The sequence below is a fragment of the Lactuca virosa genome, chromosome 5 (assembly GCF_052849685.1).
Source record: "Lactuca virosa cultivar CGN04683 chromosome 5, Lactuca_virosa_CGN04683_v6, whole genome shotgun sequence".
NCBI classification, from domain to species: Eukaryota; Viridiplantae; Streptophyta; class Magnoliopsida; order Asterales; family Asteraceae; genus Lactuca; species Lactuca virosa.
In genome coordinates this window covers 448,356,439-448,371,693 of record NC_136430.1, presented here as the reverse complement: position 1 = coordinate 448,371,693, position 15,255 = coordinate 448,356,439, and positions in this window count along the sequence as shown.

Here is a 15,255-nt window from a genome sequence, read left to right as displayed (position 1 = left end):
ATTAACTTTGAGGCTTCTAGGTTTGCGATATTGTAAAGTCGTTAATAATGTTTCATCTTGTATACCATTTTTTATACCAAATCTAACAAATTTTTCCTTAATTTGACCACAATAATAAGCTTTTTGATTTTATTTTTATTTTTTGTTTTGTTGATATCTAGAGAAAACAAAATAACATATATGTTTAATTATACATTTAAATACACGCCAAATACAAATTTCTTTGAATAATGTCTAACACTCTACCCTAAAACATTAGTACAAACGATGGATAAATAAAGATATCAAAAAGTTCAAGTTCTTTTATAAAAAATAGAAACTAAACAAATTGATATAGAGTTAAGTTGCATTATAAATAAATAAATGATGATGATTATTATTATTATTATTATTTTTAAATAAACCTAGTTATCACAGTACAACGAATGAGAAGACAAACAGACAACAAGCTACGTCGCAAAACCTTTTTCTATGATAAATCCAAATTTTTGAGTACATGATTTAATAAGTTATTTGTATAATACTAGTAGTAGTATTTTCGTTGGTTGCAGTGGAAATTTTATGTATGTGTAAAAAGACAAGTTAATTAGAAACTATTTATATTATCCTTTTTGGTCTGAAATTGCTATCAAAATGTGTCTAAAACTTTTTTTTTCAAATTCTATAAAAATGCTATTTTTTTTTTTCAAAATATATGTTAGTTAAGAGAAAAAAGTTGGGAAAAATTATATAAAAAAAAAGTTTTGGACCATATTTGAAAAAAATTTAAAACTTGTGATCAAGTATAGGTTGCGAAAAATATATTGCGAAAAATATAGTATGTATAACAAACAAGACATCATTTTCGGTAGGATTACAATTAATTATAACATAAAAATGCTATTTTTTATTTTTAGAACGAATATCTAAACAAATACAGAAGAAATCTTAAAATATATGTATAAAAGTGAAAATGTAATTTTTTTTTCTATAAAATATTAATTTTGTAAAACGATTTGATAAAATAGAATGCATAAATTATTTTTTATAAAGTATAAAAAATAAATTAAAAAATGTAGTCTATAAAACAAAATATCTTTAAAAAAATACATAAAACACAGATAAAAGAAAATATTTGTAAACAAATAAAAAATGATTTCATATAAAAAGAAAGTTATAAAAACTTTCTAAAAGAAGTTTGGTATAAATTTGTAATAAAATCTAAAAACTAGGTCAAAATGTAAAATCACGTAATAAAAAATAAAAAGTTTGGGTTAAAACAGTAAAAGTAAAAAGTTAGGGGGTTAATCATAAATGGAAATGTTTTTTTTTGTTAGTATCGTAATTTAGAAAGGTGTTAATTTTGGAAAGGTTTTATAAAAGAGTCGTTTGAGTTGGGAAGTCAAAAGGGTTGGGTCGGTGTATTGGCGCGTAATATATACCTTCCTTCACTCTTCTCCCATTCCCTCATCCCGCTGCTCTATCCAAACACCGTTCTACGTCGGAGACATGTTTCTTTGAAGAAGAAGAAGAAGAAGAAGAAGAAGAAGAAGCTTTTATTTGGAGCGGACATCTTTCACACCACCATGTTCTCTTTTTCTTCTAAGGACACCACCATTTTTTCTTTCTTTCATTCCTCGCGTTCAAGAATCCTCTATGTTTCTTCGTCTCTTAGGTAACGTTCTTGATTTTTTTTTTGTGTTTTATTAATTTTGTTAGGTATTTTTAATTAGGACAAGATTCTTCTGGTTCTCTCTTCATTTCATTACTAGATTTATCGAGCTACTGAGTTGTACTTTTATGCTTTGTAGTTGTATGACGTCTGGTTGCGGTGTCAGTTTGGTTCACCATCATCATTGATCAAGAAAAGGAGTAAATAACTACAGATATTTCCCTCTGATATCTAGGTAGCGTGTTTAATTGTATCTTTTCAATAATGACGTGTTTTAGGCCAAGTGTATGGTAAGTATTTACAACCTGTAACACTCCAAATCAGGTATAACCTTGTAACCCTTGAAGTATTTCTTTTATATCATAAGAGACCCTTAAGTACGCTGGGCGTACTTATGAGTACGCTTAGCGTACTTGGCAAGGAGGATTGCGGAGAGGTAGCATGTACGCTGGGCGTACGTTCCAGGATGTTCAAACCCTAAAATCCGGACCTGATACCTATATAAATACCATTAACTCTTTTGAGCCTCACCCTTAACAGCCTCCTCCACCTTCAAACGCCTATGAAAACCCTAATATCATTTGTGAGTGCATTTTGAGCTTCAAGAGTGCATTTTTGGTCCTTTTAGTGTTCATCCAAGAAGAAGAAGTTGTCAAGGAAGCTTGGAGTGTCACTTGGCTTCAAGAACCTGCATATTGTCGACCTTGAGGAGCTTCTGGAGGTATAAAGCTTGCAACTTTCCATTTAAATCACTAGATCTAGCTAGGGTTTTCTAGTTTTGTCCCTTTGGTTGGTTTTGGACCTCCTCTTGTGAGCTAAGCAACTCCAAAGGATGGAAATAACAGATCTGAGGTCCCTTAGTCCTTTTTTAACATAAAAATGGAGTCTTGGTGGGTATTTTTACCTCATGCATGGGTTAAGAGCTTTAAAAAGGTCTTAATGAGGGTGTTGGGAGCATATGGGACATGCAAAGGCATAAAGTTGCCAATTTTATGCCTTGAGTCGTCTTAATAGGGTTAGATCTGACTTCTGGACGTAAAAAAATCTAGTATTAAGCACTTAATGGAAAAAGTGCTTAATATGTTAGTACGCTGGGCGTAACCCAGTGTACGCTGCGCTTAAGCCCCAGAACCCCACTACGCTGCGTGTACCAGGATGGTACGCTAAGCGTACGCATCACAGTTGGGCTTGGTTCTGTTTTGGGCATTTGGACTGTTGGGCCTCATTTGGTTTTTGGACTAGGTTGCATTTTGAGAATAGTGGTCCATTTTATATGTTTGGGCCATTGGTGTTATGATTGGGTCTTATTGGGCCAAGAGGCCCATTAATGATTTTTGGACATGGACTTTGGGCCCATTAGCAAAGAAAGGATATTTGGGCCTTCATGGAGGGACTTGGGCTTTGGTTTCTCCCTTTGATTATGATGTCCTAACATGGGTTAATATTATTATTCAGCACGGGAGGTTACCGACTGTTAGGAGAGCAACTTTCGCATTCAGCAGACTGAGGTGAGTCTTCTCACCATACCAATGGGTCTAAGGCACCAAGGCCGGCCCATTTTATGTGATGTAGATTGTGGATTGAATAGGCGATATGATAGTATGACATTTGCATGAAAGACCACGTGGGGGTTCCCGTGGCACTTGGTATAAGACCTTGGAGGGTTTCCATGACATCCTAACATATCTACTTGTATAGTTTGCATTATGTCTTGTTTGGTAAGAAGACCTTGTGGGGGTTCCCAAGGCATGAATACCTTGTGGGGGTTCCCAAGGAAAGAAGACCATATGGGGGTTCCCATGGCAGATAAGACCACGTGGGGGTTACCGTGACATTAGGTGTATGACCCTGGAGGGTTTCCAGTGCTTCCTTATATGTTGTATGCATTGCTTATGTGATATGTGTATCTTTATAGCTAATTTGATATGTGTTATGTGGTTTGTGTGTGGGGTATGCTCTGGGGACTCACTAAGCATTAGCTTACAATTTGTGTATTTGTTTCAGGTACATCTGAGCCCAAGGGCAAGGGCAAGGCGTGATGGTGCGGCGTGCACTCTCTCGCCGACATTTTATGGGACACTCTGATATTTTGGAAATAAAGTTGTAATGAATATGGTTTTGAAAATAATTGTAACTGGTTTTGTGGATGATGAGCACACATTTTGGATAATTAAAAATGAAAAAAATTTCTTTTGAAAATTTGGTCATTACACAACCTCTCTGGGTTTTTTCTCTTTCTCCTCTACTTTTTTGTTCACTTTTTGAATCAAGTAACCTAACCGTAAGCATCCATCATACGAAGATGATTGACCAGCAATTGGTGATGTCAATAAATGTAAATAGTTTTGAATTCCAAAAAGGTATTGTTTAGTTGTAGTCTTGTAAATTGTTATTTTGTGCACTATTGATGATTTTAGTGTCACCATGTCATTTTATGTAATTGGAACTAACAAGTGATCTAACGAGTTTCATAATTTGTACTCTAATATATGTATGGGTATGTGCGGAGTGACACATGTATAAGATCGAATTAGAAGCCGGTTCAACGACAAGTCGGGGGTCCGGGGGCAGCATCCCTGGGTCCGGGGTTTCCAAAGGGGAAAACTTAGAGCTGTATTCAGAGACATAAGAGTTACCCTTTTTTAGGCATCGAAGGGAGTCTCTTAGGGTTTGCATACGTTCATGAGAATCATGCCGATAGGAACGCTCAAGTCTTGCCATACTTCAAAGGCAGTTGCGAGTCCAATAGTTTCCTTCATGGCTGTTTCTGTCAAGGATGAGTGAATGATAAGGAACACACGCTGATCATCTTCAATCCATTTGGCATAGGCCGAATTAAGAACCGGAGGAGTGGCAGCATCAGTGGAGACGATTGTCGTGGCAGGGACAGGAGGGGTGCCAAGGATGTGATTTGAGAGTTTTTGGTAGGCAAGAAGGGGTTGATTGCGCCATATCAGGTAATTTGAGGGGGAAAGTTTCACAGTGATCATGTGAAGTATTGTGTTGAGAGAGAGACTAGTATCGGAAGAGGAGCCGCCTGTCATGATTGGAGATGAAGAGAAGGGATCGTAACCCTAAACCGATACCATATAAGGATTACCACAATTCACCTCAATAAGGTGATCATGTATATATGATGTATATATAGTACAATGAATAACAAATACAAACTAAAATACAGGGATAATCTTATCTAAATCTATACATCATAATATTTGAATATAATGTGATCTTATTGCTAATAGGGGTCTAGGGCACGCCCCTAGCGGGGTCCAAGGGGCAGAACCCCTGGCTGGGGTTCCGAATTCTTGTGGGTGATTATGGTAAAACTGACGAAATCGTCAGTTTTGGAAACCATTGATTTCTTCATTAAATTCCGGATTTTCCTGACTTGCTTCCAAAGCAACCCATGACGGCCAACCCTAAGAGGCAAACCCTAAATCTTGTTTATTATATAAACGACTCTTCTCTTTGAGAAAATACATGCAATCATTAGTTCTCTTTTTCTTCAGACGAACATAGAATCCTTCTATCAATTTGGCTTACGATTTCTATGCCTAGATTCGTAAGTGTCCACTTTGATTATCCTAGACTGAATTTCTTACAACCCAGACATAGGGTAGAAATATCAGTTCAGAAAATGTTCACACGATCAAAGGGACATCCAAATCTCCAACATAAATCCTAATTCCTCCAAAATGCACTTTAGGTGTTCGATGAAATGTCTTAATTAAGTTAAAGAGCATTTTTGCTTTGTTTTGAGGATGAAAATGTTCTTGGGTTAAATTATGTAGAGAAAAGTAAATAATCATCAGCCAAATTAACGAAGGATGTAATATATATTTGTATTTTTGCTACTGGAGATTGCTTCTTGCTCCAAAAGAAAAGTAAAACTTCAAATATTTTACGATTATCCGTATTAAAGGCACAGTATCTTTGTTTGAGTTGTTAAATTCATGTACTATTTGCTTTTACCTTTTGTTACTGACATTGCTTTACAATTGTCCAAACAAATGTTTGACTAAGAAGTTTGATAGTGACTATTAAAGTCTGTCATGCGAACGCTATGTATTATGCTTTATATATATATATATATATATATATATATATATATATATATATATATATATATATATATATATATTTTGTCTTTTGTGAATGGCTATTGATATTTTTGCTTATGTACATATTAGATAAAATTAATAAGTATTATTTGTGCCAATACAACTTTAAATTAACATGCAAATATTTGTGGATTGTAATTTGTTTTGAAGTCGTAAGTTGTTTTGGAGACCACATATACATGCACTTTGTTAAAATAAATAAATGCCTTTAGCCCTTGTGTTTATATTATCTCTCGTTTTGAGCTGTACATATAATACACATATATTCTCTTAGCTTTTATTATTATTTGACTTTGCCGTGTATATGATTTAAGAAAGCAGTTTTTTATGTGATAATGTTTACTGTTGTCAGCATGTCTACAATTTAATTACGTTAGTGTGCATGCAATTTAATTAAAGAGCTACATTTTTTATTCGATAAGCACTGTTAATGATATTTGAATTTATTATCAGTTTTTTATGAAATTATTTTGGTTGTCAACAAATTCAGTTATGACATTATTTATTTTCTTGGCAAATTTATTGACGCAAAGTGATGTTTTTTTGTGAAAATTAATTTTCTAAGAATCTAAATATTACGGTTTTTGTGTTTATTATTGCGGATACCAATCGACCCAAAGGTAGATTGATATTTTGCCGAATAAACACGAATATGATAATGAATATGCGACAATTATTTTTTGGTTACATGTCGTTAATAAGTCAATCCAAAGAGGGGCTTGTTAGATGAGATGATTTATTGTCATATATTATTATTAAATTTTTTTATGGTTTATGTGTTTGTCAATGCGGATATTAATCGACCTAAATATAGGTTAATATTTGGTCGGATAAACACATATATATAGTGGTAAATATATGATAATTTTTGGGTTTCATGTGATTAATCAGTCAATCTAAAGAGAGGCTTATTGATTAACATATTTTATTGTCAATATTTTTTTACTACTTAAACAAGATATCTTTTACAAGTTAATATTGTTGTCTAAAGACTTGATATTAATGTTGTGTTGATATCTTGTGATGTCATAATTTGAATTTTATTGATTATAATTATGGTGTAATAAGCATGAAAACTAATTAATATTTTGTTCTGAAATACAGCAAATGCTAATTGTGGCATAATATCTTCCAACTTGAATCACATTCCAGTCCTTAATGGGACTAACTTTAAGGAATGGAAAGAGAACATTATGTTAGTTCTCGGCTGCATGGATCTTGACCTTGCACTTCGGATTGGGCAACCCATCCTTACTGCCACAAGTTCAGTGGAGAACAAAAGGGATGCTGAAAAATGGGATCGCTCAAATCGCATGAGTCTAATGATCATTAAGCGCGGCGTTCCAGAAGCTTTTAGAGGTGCAAATGAGCAGTCTATTAATGCTAAAGATTTTCTTGCTGAAATTGAACAACGTTTTGCAAAAAATGATAAGGCTGAAACAAGTACTTTTTTGCAAAAGATGATTTCAATGAAGTATAAAGGCAAAGGAAACATAAGGGAGCACATCATGGAAATGTCTCATCTTGCTTCAAAACTTAAGGCATTGAAACTAGAAATTTCTGATGATTTTCTAGTTCATTTGGTGTTGCTTTCTCTTCCTGCACAATTTAACCAGTTCAAGGTCAGTTACAACTGCCAAAGGGACAAATGGACTCTTAATGAGCTCATTTCCTTTTGTGTGAAAGAAGAAGAAAGGATGAAGCAGGAAACAACTGAGAGTGCTCATTTTGCTAGTACCTCTAAAAGTAAGGGCAAAAGAAAGAGAAAAGAAGCTGCTACTAAGGGACTAGTGCAAAAGAAACAACATTTAGGTAATGATCAAAAGAAAAAGGAATCGGGACCTCCTAAATGCTTCTTTTGTCAAGAACCTGGTCATTTGAAGCCGGATTGTCCAAAATACCACGCTTGGCGAGTTAAGAAAGGTATAATTCGTGCTTTGGTCTGTTCTGAAATTAATTTAGTTTCTGTACCTAGAGATACTTGGTGGATAGACTCTGGTGCTACTACTCACGTAAGTATTTCTATGCAGGGTTGCCTGAACTACCGAAAACCAAATGATGTTGAAAGATACATCTATGTGGGTGATGGCAAGCATGTTGAAGTCAAAGCAGTTGGCACATTTCGTTTATTACTAGATACTGGTTTTTATTTGGATTTTCAAGACACTTGCATTGTACCGTCTTTTAGACGCAATTTGGTTTCTGTTTCTAAATTGGATAAATCTGGTTATTATTGTTCTTTTGGAAATGGTGAATTTAGTTTGTCTTTAAATTCAAATGTTATCGGTACTGGTTCTCTAACGTATTGTGATAAGTTATATATGCTTGATATTGTTACTTCATATAATGAAACCTTGCACGTGGATTCACGTGGTACTAAGCGAAAATTAAATAATGAAAATTCAGCAACACTATGGCACAAACGCTTAGGCCATATCTCAAAAATGAGAATTGATAGGCTTGTGTCAGATGGAGTGTTAAGTAACCTCAACTTCACAGATTTGAAAATTTGTGTTGAATGCATCAAAGGAAAACAGACAAAAACCAAAAGATTAGATGCCACCAGGTCTTCAGATGTCTTAGAATTGATACATACAGATATTTGTGGACTATTCCCTTCGGCTTCTTGGAATGGTCAACAATATTTTATATCATTCATAGACGATTACTCACGTTATGGGTATCTATATCTTATTCATGAAAAATCTCAGTCACTGGAAGTGTTCAAATCTTTTAAACTTGAAGTTGAGAACCAACTTAATAAAAAGATTAAATGTGTTAGATCTGACCGTGGTGGTGAGTACTATGGTAGATATGACGGATCGGGTGAACAACGTCCAGGATCTTTTGCTAAATTCCTAGAGGAATGTGGAATCGTCCCACAATACACAATGTCAGGTTCGCCTAGCATGAATGGTGTATCTGAAAGACGCAACAGAACTCTTAAGGATATGGTAAGGAGTATGATAAGCCATTATACTTTACTAGAGTCACTCTGGGGTGAAGCACTTAAGACTGCAGCTTACATTCTTAATAGAGTACCAACTAAAGCAGCTGTTAAAACACCTTATGAGCTTTGGACAGGGAAAAAGCCTTGTTTAACTTATCTTCGTATTTGGGGATGTCCAGCTGAGGCAAGGCCTTATAGGCCGAATGAAAAGAAATTGGACTCCAAAACCGTTAGCAGCTACTTCATTGGCTATTCTGAACGATCCAGGGGTTATAAGTTTTATGATCCTGCAACAAAATCAAATTTTGAAACAGGAACTGCAACGTTTTTTGAGGATGTTGAGTTTGGGGGAGAAATAAGGTTAGAGACATTGTCTTTGAGGAGGAATCAATCTCGATTCCTACTGTTACTTTTGACGATACACAAATTAATGTGCCTGTCGGAGAAGAAGTAATTCAGGAACCTCAACAAGACAATGTTATTCACTCTCCTGTTCATAATGAACAACCTCAACAACCTCAACTTAGGAGATCCACTAGAGAAAGGAGAAGTGCAATCCCTTCGGATTTCCATGTATATCTCCAAGAAAATGAAGAACCAGATGGAATGATTGAAAATGATCCAATCAATTTCTCTCAGGCCATGCAAAGTTGAAATTCTCAAAAGTGGATTGATGCCATGAACGAGGAGTATAAGTCCATGCAAGACAATAAAGTTTGGGAACTTGTTCCATTACCTGAAGGTACAAAGCCTATTGGTTGCAAATGGATTTTTAAGACCAAAAGGGATTCAAAAGGTAATGTGGAAAGACATAAGGCACGTCTTGTAGCTAAGGGCTATACTCAAAAGGAAGGAATTGATTTTAAAGAGACATTCTCTCCGGTTTCATCAAAAGATTCTTTTAGGTTGATCATGGCACTAGTCGCACATTACAATCTTGAGTTACATCAGATGGATGTTAAGACAACATTTCTCAATGGTGACATTGATGAAACTATATATATGGTGCAACCAGAAAACTTCGTATCGAAAGACTCAAAGGAAATGGTTTGCAAACTAAATAAATCTATCTATGGACTCAAGCAAGCCTCCCGTCAGTGGTACCACAAGTTTCATCAAATCGTTGTCTCATTTGGTTTTGAGGCAAATATAGTAGATGATTGTGTATATCACAAGTTCAGTGGGAGTAAATACATCTTTATGGTGTTGTATGTTGATGATATATTACTTGCCACCAATGATTTAGGGGTCTTATATGAGACCAAAAAATTTCTTTCAAAGCATTTTGAGATGAAAGATCTTGGGGACGCCTCATTTGTATTAGGAATCCAAATTCAACGAGACAGATCTCGTGGAATTCTAGGATTATCACAAAAGAGATATATTGAAAAGATCCTTGAAAGATTTGGCATGCAAAACTGCAAACCAGGAGACACCCCTATTTCGAAAGGAGACAAATTCAGTCTCGATCAATGCCCTAAAAATGACCTTGAATTTAAAGAGATGCAGAAGATTCCTTATGCATCGGTTGTTGGGAGTCTTATGTATGCTCAAGTGTGTACACGTCCCGACATATCTTTCATTGTAGGGATGTTGGGAAGATATCTAAGCAACCCAGGTATAGACCATTGGAAAGCAGCCAAACGGGTTTTGAGATATCTACAGAGAACAAAAGACTACATGCTCACATATAGGAAATCAGATGTTTTGGAGATCATTGGGTATTCTGATTCTGATTTTGCTGGATGCCAAGACAGTTATCGATCCACATCAGGCTACATTTACCTATTAGGAGGAGGAGCTATTTCATGGAAGAGTGCTAAACAAACTTTAGTAACTTCTTCCAACATGGCGGCAGAATTTGTAGCATGTTTCGAGGCATCAGATCATGCAATATGGCTGCGGAACTTAGTCACGGGGATGCGTATTATTGGTGTTGAAAGACCACTAAAGTTGTATTGTGACAATAAGTCGGCAGTGTTGTATTCCAACAACAACAGAAGTTCTACAAAGTCAAGGCACATTGACATTAAGTTTCGGATTGTTAAAGAAAGAGTGCAAAATGGAAAAATCGCAATAGAGCACATCGGGACAAACTCCATGATAGCGGATCCGCTCACGAAGGGATTACCTCCCAAGGTCTTTCATGAGCATACTACACACATGGGTGTGATAAATATTGATGATATTTTGTTTTAGTGGGAGTTTTACAATTTATTTTTGGGTGCTTTATTTTGGTTTAAGAACAATTATGTTTTTCTGTACAGACTTAAGAATTCGGTTAATTCCATTATTAGTTGCACTTATTTGAAGTTTGATCTCATTTCAAGTTAAAGAGGAACTCGTCAGAAATCAATTTTGATTTTGTGACCACGCATTATGTTTAATCTATGTCGTTAGTTATACTTATATATGTGACCATTGATGGTTTAGTTACGTAAATTGTAACAAAGACCACATTGATCCTATACAATTATGATTAATGGACAAGACTGTTTAAGGGTACCAATATCATGATAACATACATTAAAGCGCTAATATGGTTATATGTACATTTATAAATTCATGGTCCAGTGGGAGATTGTTAGAAAATCATGGACCATTCTATAAATGAACATATATATTGTTATCATTTAAATCCAAAATATTATGACAAGTGTATAAGATTGTTGATGGACCGATATTCACTTACCATTTGTGGCTTGATTTCCCGGTTTGACTCAAGATCCTCAAGATCCCTTCCATCTCTCACATTAGGGTTTATCTCCATCTATAAATATATGTGATGAGGAGCAAATCCAAGAGGACGAAATTAATTCACAAATTCGTTTTTTTTCTGATTGCTAAGGGGTCTTGGAGTTGTCTGGAAAACCAACCTTGTTCTTCAGATCCAAAAGCTTCAATGGAAGCAGGTACACAATCTCCTTCTCTTATTATTCTTTTATTCAGATTCGAGTTTGAAGGTCTGGCCTTAAAAAGCTTCCGCATTCATAGATTAAGTTATTAAAATTATCAACATAAACAACTTATTGATCTATTAGAGATTCAATTAGGAAAAAAAGTGCACTTTTGTTCTAACCATAAGTTGCATGTAAAGTTGTGTGTTTCTGTTTAATTAAGTTAGGATGAATTTGTCGTGTTGATTGTTAACCAAATACTGTATAATTTACATATTTGAAACAGTTTTTGATTGTCATTACTACAAAATATCTGGACTTATGTTTGTAATTTTCTTACTACAGGATTTTAGAGATTGAAATTTGATTTTTGGGGGCCTGTTTATATCATCGCCTCTCCTCTTATTTCTGAGATTCTAAGATTAAATAATTATTTATTTACTTTCTTCTGTAGCTTCTCAACCTGATATTGTACCAACATGGCTCCAGTTTTTCCATAAAGAACTTGTATCCTTTTCAGAACATGAAGCCTTTGATCACCCTATTACATGTAAGTTTTTAAAGTGCATTGTTTCCATCTTTTCAAAAATAAAACTTGAAAGACTTGGATCTTTTCAAAAATAAAACTTGAAAGACTTGGATCACCCTGTTACATGTAAGTTTTTAAAGTGCATTGTTTCCATCTTTTCAAAAATAAAACTTGAAAGACTTGGATTTTTTGACAGATGTCTAATGTTTCTCTTGGTTAGCATCTTGTCCCTTTACTCAACAAACAGAATGTGGATGAGGTTCTTTCTGAAAAAAAAACTATATTCAATAGTTTCTTATATTAAGATATTCTACTTTAATTTAGCATTATACCTTTATAGCGTTACATTTTCAAGAATTAACTTATTAAGAAATTACGCTTCTTATCTTTCCAAACCCAACTTATTTAAAAACAGTTGAGAGCACCTAGAAATCTGAAGAAAAGCTAAATGACTGACCATTATATGATGCCAAGGTAAGAAACCAAACTATACATTGTTGAGTACTTAATATAAATACTACTGGTGCACAAAGACTTGATTAATAGAGGGCTGCAAGAGCTTGTTAAAGAATTTGAATAAGAAGGCAAAACATCAACTGTAAAAAATATGTTTTTAACCCCCCTACGGTTAAAAGCGGTTATAGTATATCATATGCAGGTGTTACATTTTCTTCGGCAAAGAAAGAAAGACACGACACAAAAACGAAAGAAAGAAAAGTATTTTCTTTTCAACTGTTTTCTGAGATGAAACTTTTTTCCATTGTAAATGCCATGCCAGGTCATCATATTAATGTACTTTTTGATGGTGTTGTAATGATATCAGCAGAGATCAAGTTGTCAAAGTCTATCATTATAAACTTTGTTTGATTTCCTAACATCATGTTTATATTTTATTGATAATCTAATGTGAATTTTCTTCCCGTTTCATAATGTAGTAGGAGCTTATGGTACTGAAAAGTATATAAATCATGATTTTAAGGAAACCATGTAGAAGTAAAACACTATACTTGGATAATTGTTTTTAATAAATTGTCATAATAAGTGAAAAGTTGAAAGTACGATATGTCATACATGTGTAAAATGATGATTAGCAGGAGGAAATGTGAGGGGGAGATGTCAGGAAAATTGTAGCAAAATAGAGTCATTTGGTGTTGAAAATATATACATTCATACATAAGTACAAAATATATAAAATAGCATCCTCCTTATGCTAATCGTGTTTGGTACCAAAATACTCTTATTATAAAATGCAGAATTAAATAAAAAATTAATTTTAATTGTAAGATTTTTTTTACAATTATCAAAATTTATTATTGAATATCAATATACACTTATTATAGTGGCAATATACTTCCGTTGGTTTGTTCATTTTAGCATTGGACTTTTTAGTTCTTGCTATTAAACATTCTACTTTTTAATTCACATGATTTAGTAATGCCGTTCAAGTACTAACGAAGTATGATGTTATAATATAAAAATAACTCAAAGTTGATTGCTAATTCTTATGTTTAGCCCTTACTCGGTCTTTCTAATTATTTTTGTTCCCTTGCATCATGGCATTCGTGTATTACATCGGTGGCCTGTCTATTCTTTTAAATGACCAAATTCATATCGTCAATTATAATCACAACATTCAGGTTAGACATTCTATTTATTATTATTTTACATATTTCACACATCCGTAATTTTATTTCATTTATGATTAATTTTATTTATTTTGGTATCAGAGCTAGAATTATGAGTTTTTCTAGTCTAGAAATGAGTAAATAAGAAATAATTTTTTTTTTCCGTAAAACAATAAAAGAAGCTAAAAATCTTCTTTCTTTTTTAGAAACAGATTTTAACACATCGATACCTAATGGCATATATAATATTAAAGCAATACGTATAGTAAACAATAGTATAAGTTGGCAACAAGAACAAATAAAAAATCTTGAAGATAAAATAATAAAATTAATCTATTAAATATGTCTCAGGAAATAGAAAATTCACCAATAATTATTAATAATGAAGAAAACAAATCTGGATATACTTTCGATGCCCTCGTTAATAAAAACAAAATTAACAAAGATGCTATACGAAAAACAAATTTTACATTATCAGAAAAACATAATTTGAAATATAACACTTTAAAAACTTATTTTCTAGAAAAAATAGGGAAAATGACATAAATGCCCTACAAACTTTTTAGGGTTTACCCATTTAGTCCCTAAAGTTTTTGTCGGGCTTTATGGGTCCCTAAACTAGGATATGACCTGCTCTTTTAGTCCCTGTCAACCTGTAATAGTCGGTTCAGTGACCTTTTAGACAAAAAAAAACTCACATTGTGCCCCTATAAAGCCAAAAAAATAAGTTTGGGGATCAATTCGTACCAAAAAAACTTTCATTCTTTTCTTCTAAAGTCGATTCACACTCAATTTTGTACCCTCCCAAGAAATCGATCGTTGCTCTTGTTTCCGTCTTCACCCTCGATCGTCACACACAGTCACCGAAGATCACAACCCTCTTCCCCTTTCAGAAAATCAATTAACAGGAAACATTCCCAACACTTTTGATGAAATGAGAGAGCTCGAATCTTTGGATTTGTATGTGAACCATCTTGATGGAAAGATTTCTTTGAGCTTGGTTGGGTTAATTGCTCTGAGTTTGTTGAACGTATCATACAACCATCTTACAGGAACAATCCCGACAGGGCATCAACTTCAAACCTTCAATGAATTTAGTTTCATTGGAAATCATGCACTTTGTGATGCTCCTCTTCCAGGTTGCTGACAAAAAACTGATGATACCAAGGGAGCTAAAGACGATCATGGCGAACCTGATGATTGGATCCTAGTGATATGTATGATCGTTGGATTGGCTGTTGGTTTATGGATCACGATTGGTACGTTGATTGTCAGCAAATGATGTAGAGATGCATATTATCATTTTCTAGAAGAAATGAGGATCAAGCTCACAAATTTCATTCTTCTCGTACCCATGTACGTAAGTCATATCCCATAATTTTAGTTTTTGACTTAAATTCTTTGTTATGATTACAAGTAAAATTACTTGTTACTTTATAGGTTTTGAAATACAAACAAAAGTAAATGTATACTCTCAAA